A 20,764-nucleotide genomic window follows, 5' to 3' on the forward strand; every position below is an offset into this window, starting at 1 on the left:
CTGAAGGTTTTTACTGGCCTTTTTCATGTACTTAGCCATCCTTGATCTGAGGCCAAGTACGTAGTCCACTATGTCTTGCTTTGGAGCTTTTAAAGGTTGTTCCCAACCCTCCTTAACAAGTATTAGAGGACCTCTCACAGGGTGCCCAAATAGGAGTTCAAAGGGGCTGAAGCCCACTCCTTTCTGGGGTACCTCCCTGTAACCAAAAAGGAGGCATGGTAAAAGGATATCCCATCTCCTGCGGAGTTTTTCAGGGAGTCCCATAATCATGCCTTTGAGAGTTTTGTTAAATCTCTCCACCAGTCCATTTGTTTGTGGATGAAAGGGTGTGGTGAACTTGTATGTAACACCACACTCCTTCCACATGGCCTTTAAGTAAGCAGACATGAAATTGCTTCCTCTGTCTGATACCACCTTTTTTGGGAAGCCCACCCTGGAAAAGATTCCCAGGAGGGCCTTTGCCACTGCAGGAGCTGTAGTGGTCCTTAGAGGAATTGCTTCAGGATATCTGGTGGCATGGTCCACTACCACCAAGATAAACCTATTGCCTGAAGCAGTAGGAGGGTCAAGGGGGCCAACTATGTCCACCCCTACCCTTTCAAAGGGAACCCCAACCACAGGTAGTGGAATAAGGGGTGCCTTTGGAGTGCCACCTGTCTTGCCACTGGCTTGACAGGTTTCAAAGGACTTACAAAATTCCTTTGTGTCCTCTGACATTCTAGGCCAATGAAACAAGGGAACAAGCCTGTCCCTAGTTTTCATTTGCCCCAAATGTCCAGCTAAGGGAATGTCGTGGGCTAGAGTTAGGAGGAACTTTCTGTACTCCTGAGGAATCACCAATCTCCTGGCAGCTCCAGGTTTTGGATCCCTTGCTTCAGTGTACAAGAGGTTGTCCTCCCAGTAAACTCTGTGAGAGTCACTGACATCCCCATTTGCTTGTTTGACAGCTTGCTGCCTTAGACCCTCTAGTGTGGGACAGGTTTGCTGTGCCACACTCAGCTCCTCCCTGGCAGGCCCCTCTTCACCCAAAAGCTCAGCAGTGTCTGCTTCCAGCTCCTCTGGTGTAGATTCTGCACAGGGTGGAAATTCTTCTTCCTCTGAAGAAGAATCCACTGTAGAGGGAGGGATAGTAGGTAGTGCTTTACTTCTACTAGCCCTAGCTTTAGGGAGCACTTGGTCCATTCTTCCAGGATCCAAGTCACCCTGTCCTTTTTGCTTTTTGGCCTGAGCCCTTCTCAAAGCACAAATATGCCCTGGAATGCCCAGCATTGCTGCATGGGCCTCCAACTCCACATCTGACCAAGCTGATGTCTCTAAATCATTTCCAAGTAGACAGTCTACAGGTAAATCTGAGGCAACCACAACTTTCTTTGGACCAGTACCCCTCCCCCCCCCCCCAGTTGGGATTTACAACAGCCATGGGGTGGCTAAGTGTGTTGTTGTGAGCATCGGTTACTTGGTACTGGTGACCAAGTATGTGTTGTTCAGGGTGGACCAGTTTCTCTATTACCATTGTAACACTGGCACCTGTGTCCCTGTAGGCCTGAACCTCAACACAATTTATTAGGGGTAGTTGCTTGTACTTATCCATGTTAGGGGGACAAGCAACTAAGGTGGCTAAATCAATAGCCCCCTCAGAGACTAACACAGCCTCTGTGGTCTCCCTTACAAGACCAACCCCAACTAAGTTACCAAAAGTGAGCCCAGCTACTCCCTTGGATTGGCTATTAGTAGGTTTGCTCCCACCACCACTGCTATTACTAGGGGCACTAGGTGTAGCAGCAGGGGTTGTAGTGGTAGGAGGCTTGGTGCTTTTCTTTGGACAACTGGGATCTGTTATCCAATGGCCTTTTATTTTACATAAATAGCACCATGGTTTCTTTTCTTTGTTTTGATTTGAAGAGGATTTGGACCCACCACCCCCACCAGAGTGTTTTTGTCGGCCTGATGAAGACTCATTTTTAGATTGGTCCCCAACCTTGTCAGAAGACTTACCATCCTTCTTCTTGCCATCTTTGTCACCCCCTGTATGAACTTTTCTGTTCACCATTGTTCTGACCCATTTGTCTGCCTTCTTTCCCAATTCTTGGGGAGAGGTCAGATCAGAGTCCACCAGGTACTGGTGCAACAAATCAGACACACAGTTATTAAGTATATGCTCTCTCAGGATTAAGTTATACAGGCTTTCATAATCAGTAACTTTACTGCCATGTAACCACCCCTCCAAGGCCTTCACTGAATGGTCAACAAAGTCTACCCAGTCTTGTGAAGACTCCTTTTTGGTTTCTCTGAACTTCATCCTGTACTGTTCAGTGGTTAAGCCATAGCCATCTAGGAGTGCATTCTTAAGAACTGCTAAATTATTGGCATCACTTTCTTTTACAGTAAGGAGCCTATCCCTACCCTTTCCACTAAATGATAGCCATAGGATAGCAGCCCACTGCCTTTGAGGGACATCCTGTACAACACAGGCCCTCTCAAGTGCAGCAAACCACTTGTTAATGTCATCCCCCTCCTTATAAGGGGGAACTATCTTGTGCAGATTCCTAGAACCATGCTCTTTTGCAGGATGACTATGGGGAATACTGCTGCTGCCACCATGGGTTTCTAAACCCAATTTCTGTCTTTCTCTTTCCACTTCTAAGGACTGTCTATCCAAATCCAGCTGTTGCTTCTTGAGCTTCAGTCTGGTTTGTTCCACTCTCAATCTATTGAGCTCCCTTTCTAACACTCTGTCATCAGGGTGGGTGGGTGGGTCATTCCTTGAAACAGAAGTATGGTGAGAATGAACAGAAGGAGACCTGTCCCTAACAGATGGCACCTTAACAGCTTGGCTAACAGAAACAGCACTTCTACTATGATTAGAAGGGATACTCTTACTGTGATGTGAGACAACACTATCAGTATGGTGTGACTCTACATCAGTACCAGCTATGCTAGGTGGCTTGCTAGGGGGCAGGCTGGAAATCTTCCCTCCCACATCTTTTGCTAGGGGTGCCCCAGAATCAGAGTGGGAACCATCAGCTAATTTTTCACCAGAGGTGCCACCTCTGGCTTTATCTTGTTCAACAAGCATGTTAACCAACAGTTCTCTAGAGGGATTCTTCCTTACACTTAAACCTCTTTCTATGCAGAGACTCCTTGCTCCTTTCCAGCTAAGGTGATCATAAGCTTGTTTGGACAGATCAACAGTTTGGCCTGTGCCAGACATTTTAGAAAGTGTTTAAGTGATAGAAAAAGGAAGAAAAAGTTTTTCAGAACTTTTGTAAAGACAGAGAAAAAACTTTTAAAACTTTTTAAGAACTTTTTAGAAAGTTTAGAGGTACTTTTCAGCACTTTAGAAAAGAAGTGAGAAAAGAAATGCAAAACGTTTTGGTTAGGTGTACATATACTGAACTTGTTTTGTATATTTTTCTCTTATGAAAAGTACAATGACAAAAGTGATAAGTAGTTACAAAGTACTTATCCCACCGCTGCACAACCAATGTAGGAGTCTGGACTGGCTTGTAGTGAGTACCAAGGGGTACTTACACCTTGCACCAGGCCCAGGTATCCCTTATCAGTGTATAGGGTGTCTAGCAGCTTAGGCTGATAGATAATGGTAGCTTAGCAGAGCAGCTTAGGCTGAACTAGGAGACGAGTGAAGCTCCTACAGTACCACTAGTGTCATATGCACAATATCATAAGAAAACACAATACACAGATATACTAAAAATAAAGGTACTTTATTTTTATGACAATATGCCAGAAGTATCTCAGTGAGTACCCTCAGTATGAGGATAGCAAATATACACAAGATATATGTACACAATACCAAAAATATGCAGTATAGTATTAGAAAACAGTGCAAACAATGTATAGTTACAATAGGATGCAATGGGGACACATAGGGATAGGGGCAACTCAAACCATATACTCCAAAAGTGGAATGCGAACCACGAATGGACCCCAAACCTATGTGACCTTGTAGAGGGTCGCTGGGACTGTAAGAAAACAGTGAGGGTTAGAAAAATAGCCCACCCCAAGTCCCTGAAATGTGAGTGCAAAGTGCACTAAAGTTCCCCAAAGAGCACAGAAGTCGTGATAGGGGAATTCTGCAGGAAAGACCAAAACCAGAAATGCAACAACGATGGATTTCCAGACGAGGGTACCTGTGGAACAAGGGGACCAAGTCCAAAAGTCACGACCAAGTCGAGAGTGGGCAGATGCCCAGGAAATGCCAGCTGTGGGTGCAAAGAAGCTGCTACTGGACAGTAGAAGCTGAGGATTCTGCAGGAACGATAAGGGCTAGAAACTTCCCCTTTGGAGGATGGATGTCCCACGCCGTGGAGAGTCGTTCAGAAGTGCTTTCCTGAAGAAAGACCGCAAAGAAGCCTTGCTAGCTGCAAGTTGTGCGGTTAGGGTTTTTGGATGCTGCTGTGGCCCAGGAGGGACCAGGATGTCGCCAATTGCGTCAGGGGACAGAGGGGGCGCCCAGCAGGACAAGGAGCCCTCTCAGAAGCAGGCAGCACCCGCAGAGGTGCCAGAACAGGCACTACAAAGAGGAGTGAAACAGTGCTCACCCGAAGTTGCACAAAGGAGTCCCACGCTGCCGGAGGACAACTCAGGAGGTCGTGCAATGCAGGTTAAAGTGCCGTGGACCCAGGCTTGGCTGTGCACAAAGGATTTCCGCCGGAAGTGCACAGAGGCCGGAGTAGCTGCAAAAGACGCGGTTCCCAGCAATGCAGTCTGGCGTGGGGAGGCAAGGACTTACCTCCACCAAACTTGGACTGAAGAGTCACTGGACTGTGGGAGTCACTTGGACAGAGTTGCTGGATTCAAGGGACCTTGCTCGTTGTGCTTAGAGGAGACCCAGGGGACTGGTGATGCAGTTCTTCGGTGCCTGCGGTTGCAGGGGGACGATTCCGTCGACCCACAGGAGATTTCTTCAGAGCTTCTAGTGCAGAGAGGAGGCAGACTACCCCCACAGCATGCACCACCAGGAAAGCAGTCGAGAAGGCGGCAGGATCAGCGTTACAGAGTTGCAGTAGTCGTCTTCGCTACTTTGTTGCAGTTTTGCAGGCTTCCAGCGCGGTCAGCAGTCGATTCCTTGGCAGAAGGTGAAGAGAGAGATGCAGAGGAACTCTGATGAGCTCTTGCATTCGTTATCCAAGGAATTCCCCAAAGCAGAGACCCTAAATAGCCAGAAAAGAGGGTTTGACTACTTAGGAGAGAAGATAGGCTAGCAACACCTGAAGGAGCCTATCAGAAGGAGTCTTTGACGTCACCTGCTGGCCCTGGCCACTCAGAGCAGTCCAGTGTGCCAGCAGCACCTCTGTTTCCAAGATGGCAGAGGTCTGGAGCACACTGGAGGAGCTCTGGGCACCTCCCAGGGGAGGTGCAGGTCAGGGGAGTGGTCACTCCCCTTTCCTTTGTCCAGTTTCGCGCTAGAGCAGGGCTGAGGGGTCCCTGAACCGGTGTAGACTGGCTTATGCAGAAATGGGCACCATGTGTGCCCATGAAAGCATTTCCAGAGGCTGGGGGAGGCTACTCCTCCCCTGCCTTCACACCATTTTCCAAAGGGAGAGGGTGTAACACCCTCTCTCTGAGGAAGTCCTTTGTTCTGCCTTCCTGGGCCAAGCCTGGCTGGACCCCAGGAGGGCAGAAACCTGTCTGAGGGGTTGGCAGCAGCTGCAGTGAAACCCCTGAAAAGGCAGTTTGGCAGTACCCGGGTCTGTGCTACAGACCCGTGGGATCATGGGATTGTGCCAACAATGCCAGGATGGCATAGAGGGGGCAGTTCCATGATCATAGACATGTTACATGGCCATATTCAGAGTTACCATTGTGAAGCTACACATAGGTATAGACCTATATGTAGTGCACGCGTGTAATGGTGTCCCCGCACTCACAAAGTCCGGGGAATTGGCCCTGAACAATGTGGGGGCACCTTGGCTAGTGCCAGGGTGCCCACACACTAAGTAACTTAGCACCCAACCTTTACCAGGTAAAGGTTAGCTATATAGGTGACTTATAAGTTACTTAAGTGCAGTGTAAAATGGCTGTGAAATAACGTGGACGTTATTTCACTCAGGCTGCAGTGGCAGGCCTGTGTAAGAATTGTCAGAGCTCCCTATGGGTGGCAAAAGAAATGCTGCAGCCCATAGGGATCTCCTGGAACCCCAATACCCTGGGTACCTCAGTACCATATACTAGGGAATTATAAGGGTGTTCCAGTATGCCAATGTAAATTGGTAAAATTGGTCACTAGCCTGTTAGTGACAATTTGAAAGAAAAGAGAGAGCATAACCACTGAGGTTCTGATTAGCAGAGCCTCAGTGAGACAGTTAGTTATAACACAGGTAACACATACAGGGCACACTTATGAGCACTGGGGCCCTGGCTGGCAGGGTCCCAGTGACACATACAACTAAAACAACATATATACAGTGAAATATGGGGGTAACATGCCGGCAAGATGGTACTTTCCTACACATGCAGAAGCATTTCTTTTTAAGTTTATGGATTCAGAGTCTGGCACCAGGAGAAATTCACAAGGTGAGGAATCTGTGATTAGAGTATCCAGAAATCGTTACCAAAAGTAAGTAACTTGTTCTTCTGATGGGTGCTTCTATCTGCAGAATCCTCACCTTGTGAACAGAAACCCAAGTGTTTCCTCTCAAGGTAGGGAATCTGTGAAAAGGCTCAGGTGCAAAAGTCCTGCATGACCAAATGGGGGAAAATGCCTGTCCCGGCTGACCAGACTGTCAGGACAGTAGTGCTTTGTGAACATGTGACTAACACTCAAATAGCTGCCTGGCAGTTTCCCAGGACAGCCACACAGTGTTTGCAGCCTTATCTTTGGTGAAATGATCCCTAATATCTTTCGGAGATGAGTTCTTAGTGTGTGGTAATCCTAATACAGAAGACTATCCATTGCAAGATGAACAGTTTCTGCATTTCCTTGTGCTTCTTAGCCCTAGAGAACCACACAAAGAGCTCATCGTCCACCAAATGTTCCTTGCGGTGATCGATGTAAAAGTTGAATGCTCTTAGGGTCCAAACAATGTAGCCTCTTTTTCTCTGTTGAGAGATGAAGAGGAGCAAAGAAGGTCAGAAGGGCAATGGCTTGTCCGACATGAATTTGCATCACCACCTCTGGTTGGAATGCTGCTTAGTCTGTAACTCAAGTTTGTTCAGACAAAAGGTGATAAAAGACTATTGCATCAGTAGGAACCAAGATCACACACATGGCATGCTGATGTTAGCTCAACCAGAATAAACGTTTTTAGGGTAAGAAGGCAATGGACAATTCTGCATTGGCTCAAAAGAGAAACATGAAAAAAGGGTGGATCGAATTTAAGTCCCACAGTTGCATCACTTAGGGGTTTGGCAGAAACACTTGTTGCAAATCTTTAAGAACACTCAGAACAGTGGGTGATTTGAAGCGGATTGCAAGTCTGCTAAACATGGAAAGACCAAAAGGGCCAACAAGTAACCTTTAACAGTGGCCACGTTAGGGCATGCTGGGCCAAAGATCGAACAAGCAGCAAAACATCCCACAGATTATCCTGCAACTGGTCTGTCTGACGGGTACCTCACTGAACAACAAATGTATCCCAGCCACCAGCATACACTGATTTCACCAATGGATGTCTTGCTGGAGGATTATATCAACAACTCAAATTTCAAAGGAGATCAACTGCAGCCACTCAATCTCCATGCAGGGACGTGCAGGTTGAGCAGACATGGGTGCAAAACCATGCCCTTCTGATGTGACAGAAGATCTTCTCAAAGTGGTAGCCTGACAAGAGGACAGATGGCCAGGCCCAGAATTTCCTGGTACCACAGTCTCCAGGCCCGATCTGGAGCCAATAAGCTATCTTTGGCTTGGCTATTCCTGATCTGCTTCAGAACTTGGGGCAGAGAAGGTAGCAGCAGGAAGGCATACAGGAGTCCAATGCACAACCGAAATGCTGAATACCTCTCTGAGGGAACGTCTCCTTGTGAACTGCAACATGTAAAAGTGTTGTCACTGCGCGCACTCAGCAACAGCAAAGAGATCAAGCAAGGATTCTCCTCATTACTGGAACATGCCCTGCACCATTCGTGGTCCACTAGACATCAGTGCCTGAGTTTGTCCATTCTGGTATTGAAAGATCCTATAATGTGGTGTGCGACCAGGGTAATGCCCCGACAATTCAGTAAGTTCCAGAGGTGCAGATCCTCCTTTCACAGAATCCAAACCCAACCCACACCCTGCTTTTTATGCTATCACATGGCAGTGGTGCTGCCTGTGTGGCCCTTACCCAGCCTGCCCTTAATTGATGGAAGGAAGGCCTTCAATGCTGCGGGAATTGCCCGCAGCTCCAACAGATTTATAGGACTTTCATCACCACTGTCAATTCCGGTACGAGCATGGGGAGGTGTCTGCAGCTGGTCCAGTTGTGGTCGAGCACCCACCACTTCAAGTTTTTGTAGTCTCCTTCAACACCTGGACAGAATCTGACAAGTTCCCATGTTGCTAGTCCTACTGAGACGTCAGAACCCAGTGCATATGCATTCTGGCATGGCTGGTGAACAGGATGCAGGAGGCTAGCAAGCCAAGGAGCCTTAGAACTGTCCTCACTGAGACCCTGTCAGAGGATGAAACAGGGAGATCATAGCGCAAATGTCCTGGGCCTGTTGGTCTGGTGGAAATGCCCAAAAGCACACCCTATCCCATTTGGCTACATTGGAAGGTAACCTCTGCAAAAGAGTCGGTGTGACTTTGGCAGGTTGACTGAGAACCCAAAGGATGTCAAGAAGTTTGCTGCCTGGAGGTAGCCAGTAACTGAATGTTGTAAGCCCACATTCAACAGCCAGTCATTGAGGTAGGGGAAGACTGGTATCCCCGATCGTCAAAGAAGGGTAGTGACCACTACCTTTGTGAACACCCAAGGGGCAATAGTGAGCTCCAAAAGGAGCACAGCAAATGGAAAGTGGTCATGGCCCACCCTGACCCCCAAATAGGTCCTGTGCATCTGCAGAATGGGGAAGAGATAATGGGCATCCTGCAGGTCCAGCGCTACCATAACATCTCCAGGATCCAGAACAGAAAGAACCTGGGTCAGCATGAATACCTTGAATTTGTCCTTTTGCAGAAACGTATTGAGAGGGCAAACATCCAGAATACGATGAAGGCCTCTTTTTTTTTACATGAGGAAGTAGCTGGAATAACATCCAGTCCTTTCTTTTGAGACTAGTACCCTCTTTATGACTCCTTTGGTCAAAAAAGCCTGCACCTTCCTGTGCAAAACAGGCAGATGATACTCTGAAAGCCACTGTAATGTAGGTGGCAGGTGTAGTGGATCAAAAAGAAATGGCAAAGCGTAGCCCATTGGACAATTTGAAGAACACCCCTGCCAGATATAATGCTCTCTCACCCCATAGGGAAGTGACTGACCCAGCCTCCTAGTGGATAGCTGTATGCCACCAACGGTGCACTAAAGAGGTTGTGTTGTTATTGCCGTGGGGGTGTGTGCTTGGGATATACACTGCCAGAGCAGAGGAGTGCATTCTGTTGCCAGTCATTTCCATACATTTAGACTCTGTCAGGTGTTATCATAGCAAAGGCATTTGGGTTGACTCTGCTGGTGGATGCCTACACCATTATACTGTCAAGTGCTGGATGCTGATTTTAAAAGTCAGTGTCACCTGGACCTGATCTTTGGTGACGGATGACCACTTCATTGACCGAAGGGCAAGAACATGCTTTTGCACAAGTGCCTAATAGAGTGTCCATGAGGGCCTCATTGAAGAGCAGAAGAGGTTCGATTGGTGCCTGACCTAACTGTAGTTCCTCAATGCATACATTTGTTTTAACCTATGTAGTGAGATAGTAGAGGTCAAGGACTTCAAAATGCACTTTCTGTGGTAACTTATCTTTACAACCCAGACCTTACCAAGTCACTTGGTTTTACCATGCAAAGGTAAGTATACAGGAGAATTTATAAATAGGAGTTGAAATGGGGCTTGGGGCTAAAGAGGGGTTGGGGGTTCTCCAACCAAAAGTAAAGTAAATAGGGGTTTAGGAGGGTTAGAGTAATTAGGGGGTTGGGGCTCACACAAAAGCAAAGAAACGTGTAAACATGTTGGAAATGACTGTTTCTGCTCGGTCAGCCCCAAATCTTTTGCTTTCCTCCTTCACTTCTTCTGGCCTTGTTTGTGCTGGCTTTAGGACTCTGTGCACTTTACCAGTGCTGAAGTGCTTGTACTCTTTCCCCTAAACACGGTCATAGTGGCTTATCCTCAATTGGAATATTTAATTTATTTATAAGTCCCTAGTACAGTGCACTACATGTGCTCAGGGCCTGTAAATGAAATGCTAGTTGTGGGCACACAGAACTGATTGTGCCACCCACTTAAGTAGCTCCATAGCCAGGTCTGAGGCCTGCCATAGCAAAGACTGTGTGTGCAGCTTTACGCTTTCATGTCAACCTGGCGAAATAACTCTTTTGCTAGGCCCAAGCCTTCCCTTTTTGTACATATAAGTCACCACTAATGTAGCCCTGGATAACCTAGAGGGCAAGATGCAATGTATTTAAAAGGCAGGACATCCACTTTTAAGTTTGACATATCCTGGTAGTGAAAAACTCCCAAAGTCATTTTTCACAACAGCAAGGCCTATCTCTCTCTTAGGATAACACTGGAATTATCTTATTAAGTTTTTTAAGTGTAATTCACAATCCGGAAGAGATACATTTTTCGAGTTTGGTGTCTCTGGACTCACAATTTAAAATCAGAGCTTATGGTAAAGTTAGATTTTAAATGGCAGTTCTGAAAATGCCACTTTTAGAAGGTTGGCATTTTCTTACTTTAGCCATTTGGTGCCTACTGCCTGTCTCTGAACAGGCATCTGGGGAAGGTGACAGCTGGGCTTTGTGCATTCTCTCTAGACCGCTACACACAACAGGAGGCTAGGTGTGCCTGATGCGCCATACACATTCTGAGGAGACATCCCGAGCAGGATGGTAGGGAGGAGCTGACACACTGGAATAGGCTATGTCCTGTCCCCACACAAAGAGCTGCATACCCCCTGCAGTGAGTCTGGCGCCAGGCAGGAAGGGAGAACCTCTGTGCACTACAAAGACCTTTCTGTAAAGTCTCCCCCACTTCAAAATCACAACTGGGTATAAGTACTGAACCTATGACACCAACACTTCAGTACACTTCTAGACCTGTGGATACTGTGCCAGGAAGAAGGACTGCTGTGCTGCTACAAGGTCTGCCACTCTGCCAGACTCATGCTTTGCTGACTTACTACCTGCTACCTCTTGCCTGGGAGTGAGAAGGACTGGACCTGCAGCTCTCCATCACAGAACCTAGAGTGACTCCAAGGGCCAGCTGACTGGTCTCCTGTTTTCTGAAGTCTCAGGGTCATAAATACTTCCATCTTACCTGAATCTTCACCTGGACTCTGCCATCTGTGAGTCTGCCCTACCAAGTGGTGCCTGCCCAGTCTTGGATCCTTGGAAGTGAAGTCTGAGGTGCTTCTTCAGTCAACCCATGCATCCTCATGGAAACTGGCACATCTTCACCATTGCAGGGATCAGAACCTGCGCATCTTCACCTTTGCTTGGATCGGAATCATGGCATCCTTGTTGATGCGTGGAGAGTGCCCAGCACATCGTCTTCAGAAGTAGCGCATCACTCTCTGAATCAATGTATCCTCTGCTACAGGAGCAAAGCCAATGCATCGCATTCAGGACCAGCACATCACCCTTGTAACTGATGAATCGACGACTTTGCATGGAGAAAACCAATGCATCTCCTCCTCTTTCGGGATCAGAACCGACCCATCGCCTCGAAGTTGACCCAACCAGGATCAAGGTACTTTTGTTCTGCGGGCCTAAGTGGGCCTCGGTTTCTGGCCCACCTTTTATTTGGTCAGCCTGAACTCTTGACTTAGTTTCTGTCTGGCAATAGTAGATATCCCCGATTGGCGCTTCTTACTTCCAAGTACTTTTCTACAGTTTATTTTTTTAAATTCATTACTCAATTTATAGTTATTTGATTTTTGTCATTTTGATCGTTACCTTGATTAAATTAAGCTCTATTTTTTAACCAGGTGTGGCATTTTTTGTGTAGTGTTTTCACTGTTTTATTGTTTGAAGTGCTGCACAAATACTTTAAGCATTGCCTCTTAAGTTAAGGCGGACTGCTCTGTGCTCAGATACCAGTGGATGAGCACAGGTTGTGGTTCCTGCTTGGACAGTGTGCATACCGCTGCCAACCAGAAATCCAGGGGCTTATTTGCAAGCCCATTGTGCTGCTGGTGAGTCACTTTTTCGGATGCACTGGCAGCGCAGATCCTTATCTACGAGGCCACACAAAGCCACTTAATGCGGCTTTTCATTGCAGCATAGATATGGAGTAAGGCAAAACAGAACAAGGCACTATGTTGCCTTAATCTGTATCAAAGAGGCATTCCATGGGCGTTGCGTAGTGTGTTTCTCCACAACACTCATGGATTTTAAAGCATTCCCAGATTTACAAAGACCTGTAAACCTGGGAATACTTCAAAAGAGGTGTTACGAGGAGAAGTAACTTTATTTCTCCTCATTGTTTCCTCTTTCTATGTGTGCTGCATTCTGTAGCACATATAGAAGGATGAAAACACTCCACAGATTGTTTTTGTGCTGGAAGGTGTTCCTTCCTGCACAAAAACAATAATTCCTACAATGCAGACATCCTTGCACCATAGCGAAAGTGTGCTTGCTTTGGTAAAAGGCAGCTAATTGTGCGCCAGCACAGTAGAAATGGACAGGAATGCCCCACATCTCATAGATACAGCGCATTACTGCTCTTTTCTTTTGGTGCAGGGCAACACAGCAAAGTGACTTGCTGTTATGCCCGGTGTCAAAAACTAATAAATGAGCACCCCAATTTTAAACACAGGAGTTAAGGGTTTGTGGTGAAATGCATGACTCCAAAAGTGTTAAACTGTGGTTTAGGGGATTGTAGATTAAGAGGGGTGTGGGTGGGTGTTGAGGGTCAAGCCACAGAGAAAAGTAAAGCAAATTGTTAACAGGGGTTTAGGGGACTGCAGTAAAGAAGATTTTAGGGGTTGGAGTCAAAAGTGCGTGTTCCGAATGTAAGTTTTTTTTGGGTGTTGGTATGTATTTTTGGACAATGGCTTTTTATTTATTTTTTTATTAATGGTCAATTATTTTTTATATTTTTATTTATGTGCTAGTATTAAGAGGCAAGTGGATTAGAGAATTAGGGTTGGAAGTATTTCAATATCGGTGTCATTTTTTGTGGTGAGGGTATTTAGGCCCATATGTATACTTTTTTAGCGCCGCATTTGCTTCATTTTCTTTTACGCAAAAGCAGCACAAAGTTACAAAATACAATTGTATTTTGTAAGTTTGTGCCACTTTTGCATCAAAAAGCATAGCAAATGTGACGCTAAAAAAGTATAAATAAGGGCCTTAGTTTTTACTGTTATTTGTTTCAAATCATGTTTTTGGGGAGATATTTATTTTCCTACTTTGATTTTTGAAAAACATTACTCTAAGGTTGGTTTAATATATTTTTATATTTACTGTTCTAGGAGCACAACATAAGGGTTTCAGAGGAATATGAAGGGGTTACTTGTTTTTTACCTTTTTATGGAGTAGATATTGTTTTTTGATGAGTGGGTATTTATTTTTTCCATATTTAATTGGTTGTTCATTTTTTTATTATATACTTACAGTGTTGTATTTGTTATTCTAAAACATTCATATTATAATTGACTTACAACCACATTTTTATAATTGTAATAAAAAAGTTACATTTCATAAAACAAATACTTTACATTTTTTTATATACTTTAAAACTAATATATGTATACTGTATTAGTACATTTTATATTTTTTAACTTCAACGCATTTTTCAACATGTTTAAACTTATTTCTCTTGTTTGGACATTTATTTCTATGACAGAAACTGTAATTTGTCTATTGTTTCTAGCCATTTTTTAGTATATATTTTTTTTACATTTGTTTCCCAAGTCAGTAGATGCTCATAGTCGAAGATAGAACACTAGTCAAGAAAGACCATGTTTATACAGTATGTACCTTACAGAATCTACAGTTATTGAAAGAAAGTCTGAGGAAGGTGTATATGGGGAGTGATACTTTAATTTAGTTACTGTTTTTATGTTTCTGAAACTTTCATCTTTATACAAGTTGGTAGAGTCAGACCCACTTGGCTCATTTGTTTTCGGATCTTTTCATTCGTTTTTTTTTTCTTGAAAGAACACAGCTAAAAGTGGTTTCAAACTTTTTAAAGGTGTCATATCTCAAATTAGTCAGGTTTTTTTAAACATGATTTTCTTTTTGTTCATTGTTGTGCTATTTTTGTATCTTATTCAATAGGTTGGACTTGTATAAATGTAGGTGGGTATTGGTTAACTTAGCACACTTAATTGTCCTTAATACATGTTTTTACACATTGTGAATAACGAGTACAATTACTTTTAAAAACAACACATATATATATATATATATATATATATGTTCAGGGTTTTATCTTTTTTGAGTGAATTTGGTTTTCATTGCTTGCATCTTTTCATTTTTGAAAAATAAAATGCAACTTTTGTAAATTAAATTACATCTAGTTTACATTAGTTAAGATTTTTTTTGGGGGGAAGGGGATTTGAACTTGGTCTTACTAGGTTTGTATTTGGATTGCCGGAGGCCGTTGCCAAGGTTATTTAGAATTTTACCAACACCTGAAGAAAGAAACCTGCTCCAGTTAGAAACTGTTTCCAATTAATAATGTTTTACAATGTAAGTGTTCACAAAATTATTTTAATGAAGTTGTAAATAAAAATACCGTAGTCAATTATGATTTTATTAAGACAGGAGACTAGTGTCAAAATAGTGTAGCCAATCATTTTTTGTCAAGACAGATTAGTGTAACTTCTGTTTTTGTTAGAAGTATAAGTAATGTGTGTATGAAATGATTTCCAGGTAGTCTGTTCCCATAAACATTCCAAATTGTTGATTTTGAAAATGGAGTATGTCATTCATCTATTTGTTGTTTACAGAATATGGGCTGCAGGCCATCTTCAAAAGATTCTGCCTATAATTTCTTGCAAACTGTGCCCCTTTTTTAAAATTTCATGGAACAATCTTAGACATTAAGGTGGTTGTTTTCTCATTGCATTAGAGAAGGGATTATGCCAAACCTGTTTGTTTTTCTATCTCCCTCTAAACAGATTGAGTAACACTTATGTCATTCAATGTGTTAACATTGTTTTCTTCTTGATCCGACCTATTTAGATGGCTAATCCATATTTCTTCCAAGTAATTTGGTAATGAAGACCATTTTTCCTTATATTGTGTAAAATATTCGGATTGAACAATAGTGATGTAGTATTCATGTACATGTTCAGGCAGTATGAACCATGAGGCAGTTTTTTTTACCTAAACTGCAGCTTACTGTTAGACATGTCGGCACCTGCTAAAGATGTTTTTTTTATTTTTTCCAAAAGGCCTGGGAAAAATGAAAAAAAAAATGAATTTGTGTTCAGGAAAAGGATTATTAATAGTTTTAATCATGCCAAGTTTTAAGTCAATTATTATTTTACTAAGGCTTTTACTCATTGTTTATAAAACGCAATGTAAGTGGAGGAATACTTGTCTGGGAATAAACCAAATTGGAGGCATTAGGTTATTATTTATTTTACTATGTATAGAGTACATCGGAGTAAATTGATGGACTGTTATTAGAAAATATGCCATCATTCAGATTTCACTATTTTCTACACATACAGTGTTATAAAATGCAGAAATATTAGTATTCTTTTTTAAGGGTTTTTGATATCATAAAGAAGGACTGGTTCATGCTTGCAAATTTCCGTCAGTTTGGGAGGAATATTAATGTCATTAAAGGTATTAGGTTGTGTTGGCTGTACATTCATCTGCTGTCTTTTTCTACTAATCATTATTTTCAAATTTAGAATATTGGGCACCTCTCCAGCAACAGGCACGGGGATATTCCTTGCTACTGCCCTATCCCTTAGAACTGAACCACAGGGCTTATTGGAGGTAGTTCTCGAGGCCTTTATTTGTCGTACATTTTCTCTAACATCTAACTCTGTTGAAGAAGCAGAGTATTCATGCTCACTTGTCAGTTCTACAAAAACTCAGAGTAACACTTAGCCTTTTCAACGAGTTGAGAAGTAATCCACACATCTCCAACAAGCCATTGGCCCCTTTTAGATAAAAAGAAATGTCTTCTTGCCATGTTTACATGCATAAAATTTAGAAATACTTTTATTAATATTTTCTTTCATGGCTTAAGCTTCGGTTCTTTTACATGAGGAAGTAGCCAGGCATACAACATGCATATCTAGCACCAGGCTAGAAATGTATGACTAGAACACAAGCATGTCTTTAAACATGGTATATCTGTCCAAGTAGTTTTTAACAACACCTTAAATTATCATGTTATACAGTTTGTAGGTGGGTCAGGCTACATACATCGCACACTCCCTACTATGTATCAGGACTCAAAATCTATCTATGCACATGTGCCTATGACCATCTACCCACAAATATGACCCCAATCCTTCATTCAAACACATCTCCTGGACATCAGCATACACTCAACAGTTCAAACATTGGTATTGCATTGCACTTACATGCTCCTCTGGTGCACCATAAAGCTGCCCATACAGGGGTAGGACCTCCTCCACAAGCTTGTCCAGCTCATCAGCTGAGAAGGCCGGGGCCCTATCACCTGTAGGACTCAGAGGCTGTACACAGCAGCTCAGGTCGTGGCGGTCTTGATGGTAGCAGTGTCAGGAGTCAAGTGAGGGATGAAGTATGTGATGGCAGTCACGTCCACCACGTACTTGACCGTCACCACAAGCAGCCTTCACTATTGGCCCAAGTCAGCCAAAGGCAGCAATGTGCTTCAATGGCAATGTCCACCGTGGCTCTATCCGCCTACCACCATGATGACATCTGCCGGCGGAGTTAGGCCAGTTGTTAATGTCCAGGATACTAGGTCAGGCAGCTGCCATTTTAAGGCTCATACATGAACGCTAAGGTTCTGAATGGTGCGTCACTAACTGTGAAACACATTTACGACATTGTGTTAACTACTGTCTTTATGCAAACATGTAGAAATGTGCATGTATGATGTATAGGAGGTTACATTGATGTATCCTGTGTTATGTACATGAAATAGTATTGTCAGCAGAGTAATGCAAATCTGAAAATAGTATAGGTGTACCAAATATGTTCAACATGTTAAGTAAGTTAATGTCACATTTACTGTCAGTGACCTGTTTCTCAATTTAAAGAACATGATAGCGGTTAGGGAATCTGAATGCAGTTATTAGTGAAGTGTTGTCTAGGTATGTGCAGAGTACATCGTTTTCATGTAAAAAAATGTAGCATTATATGTGCCGTAATTGTGATTATACTTATGGTGTATAGATTGAGTGATAAACATACATTCTGGTGTTCTCCCACATAGTTACCCTGGCATAAGAAGAGCAAGACAACCTCCAGTGTACCATCCACTAGCAGACCCGCAGACCATGGAGGAGTGACATGTGATTCAAACATAATGCCTGGATAGGATCTCTGTCGTCAGTTGGAGCCCGATCTGATGCCTGCCATTCGTAATACCAATAGCAGACCTCCCATTGTACAAGTCATGTGAGTGCTACACTTCCTGGCCACTGGGGCCTTTCACAATACAGGTGCCCTAACTACAGGGATGTCTCAGCCTATGTTCAGTCTGGTCTTGAAGGCTGTACTGTCTGCACTGTTGAAACACATGGACCGTTACATCAGATTTCCACAACATGAACATTTGGCCCATGTAAAGGCTGATATTTATGCTTTGGGACACATTCCACATGCAGTTAGAGCCATAGATGGCACCCATGTGGCCGTGGGTCATCCAAATGCCAATGAACAGGTGTATAGGAACAGAAAAAAGGTCCACTCCATCAATGTCCAAGTGGTCTGTTTGGCTGACCTCTACATATCGCAAGTTTATCCAAAGTATCCTGGGTCAGTCCATGATTCCTTTACTATATGGAAAAGCAATATCCCACTGCTAATGACACGACAATACACAGAGAGGGCCTGGCTGTTTGGTAAGTCATATATGTCATGTGTGTCTGTAACTGTTACCAGATATGTGGATGTCTAAGATTTATGTTTGGCTTGCTGTAACTATTCCTTACAGGGGACTCTGACTATCCACACCATCCTTGGTTGTTGACACCAATGACATACCCAACCACACCAGGGGAAGTCCGCTTCAATGAGGCCCATGGAATGACAAGGTGTGTCATGGAGCAGACTTTTGGGCTCCTGAAGGCAAGATTTTGCAGCATAGATTAGTCTGGATGATCCCCCTTCTACTCACCCAACAAAGTATATCAAATTATTGTTGCCTACTGCATGCTCCACAACCTCGCACTGAGACGTCAGATACCATATGAGGGGGAGCCAGCAGATCCTGCGGGTGAAAATGCAGATTTGCCAAGTTAGTATGAGCATGATGAGGACGAAGCTGGAGACATCAGGGTGAATCTCATCAATCAAGTACTTCAGCTGGCTTAAGGTAGGGGATGTGATGTAATTAAAGTGACTCAGTGGAGTATTGGTGAGGTTAGGAATGCCAAATAAGGTTCTTATGTTGACCATCAGAGACGTCAATTGTTACATGGAGTTGTGTACAGACATGTTATGAACATAGTATAATGTTTTCATAATGTACAATCAGAGTTACATTTGTATGTATGAATTGGCTGTGTAATGTATATGCGTCAATGTGGCTTATACCTTATGTTTGTCAATAAAAGATTACAGATTGACTGTTTGGCTCATCCTCATTTGGCAATATCAGACAGTGTCACAGGCAAATGGGATTTGCAGATAAGTGAAATGAACACTGATTGAACCAGATACTGTCTGGGATGAGATTTGTGGTGTGTGACGTGTATGCCCAGACTGTCAAGACAGTGGGATGTAAGTGTCCTATTCCACATTAAAGACCTGTTTGGTATTGGAGGTTGGGACAATGGTGCTATGTGTGTGTTCACTTGCCATGGGGTTTGGTAATTTTACAGCTATGGCATGTGTATTTGATAAGGCTTTAGCTGATGATGCATTGAACCAATGTGTTTGCCTCCTGGCACAGTTAAAGACTGATGTCCCTAACTTAAGAAGTCTGTGGGTTGGTAGCGTAAGACACCTATGCTGAAACTCTGAAGTTAGCAGGAGTACTTCACTATGTGATAATTGGCATTCTCCCAATCTAAATGGGAGAAAGTACAATACAAGTGATTTGTGTCATGTATATTATACTTAGTAAATGCAAAATCTAGCCTGGGTAAACAGTACATATGTGATGACCATGACAGAGGTTTTACATTTGAGAGAAACATTTTAGATCAACATTTGTTATACATGACAGTTGTATATGGTTGATAAATAACACTAACACATAATTTGTGGTTAAGTGGTATTTATTGCGGAGTGCACAGCACAATGAGTGATTTGAAACAAAAAAGAACTCAAAGAAAACAGTGAAGGGTTCAATTATGGTGGATGAAATCATCAAGGTAGCTGCTACACCATATGGCAACACAAGTCCAGTGTCCTTGTACCATAGGAAAATGGAGATAGGTTTCAGAACAGTCAACAGGGATGATGTTCGGGTGGACATCGACGTTTGCGGGGGTAGAGGGTTCTTCAGCAGACTAAGAGAAAAATCTACGTTTTTTTTTAGAAACTATAATCTTGCTGTGCAACTCCTTGAGCTTGAACCTGACCTGGTCCTATCGTTACCGCCCACTGTTCTTAAAAAGACCTTGAAAGAGCTGACGTGGTCCAAAGGTTTTTTCCTAGATCTTGAGTCCTGTCTTTTAAAGAGGAGACTTGTTACATTAACTAAATCAGCGATTTTTCAACATTCTCAGCCATACCTTGCCTGGAAAAGGGGGTGAGGCGCTTTTTCATTCTGTTGAGATTAGATAGAGTGCCACTTATAGAACTAACCTCCAAATGGGATGGATCCTCTAACATCTGTGATCTTTGCCAATTGTGCCGCAGCATCTTAAGCATGTATTATTTGTTAGTCCTGCTTTAGCTACATTTTGGAAAAAATGGTTGAAACACCTCTATTTGAATTTTATTATTCTTTCTGCCAGAGAGGCCCTGGAATTTTTGTATAACGCACCTAATGAAATATTTTGTTTTAGGATCTTTACAGTTTTCAAGTAATTTTTAAACCTCTATTGAGTTTTCTCGTATTGGTGGCTGCAAGATGAATGTAAGTGAACTACGTCAGCAGTTTAGAGGTATTCTATATGAACTTCGACGTGTAATAAGGAAGAGGGGTTTTCTACTGAGTAGCAGAGCATGATAATGTTTTGTAATACATGTCTGACGGGCAGAGGGCTGGTTGTTTTGTATCACTTTTATCTTGGATTCTTTGTATATGCTTTATATTTGTCTTTTCGGAAGCCAATATTACTTTGTGCTTGGGAATGTAATAAGCGTGGCCTCTTGGGTACTTATTTTTTGCACTGTATGATGCGCTTCATAGGAAGTATGTTGTAAAGAGTCAGAGGGGTTAAGTCTAAAGGCTTTTTCATATAGAAGCTAAATCTTCTAGTTTGATGCACTTTATACATCTATAGTACTGTTTGAGAAGGTGTAAAGATGAGTCTTTCAACGTAGTTAAATTCCATCTTTTCTTTCACAATTAATACACAGCA

This window comes from Pleurodeles waltl, chromosome 10 (genome assembly GCF_031143425.1).
Source record: "Pleurodeles waltl isolate 20211129_DDA chromosome 10, aPleWal1.hap1.20221129, whole genome shotgun sequence".
NCBI lineage: Eukaryota > Metazoa > Chordata > Amphibia > Caudata > Salamandridae > Pleurodeles > Pleurodeles waltl.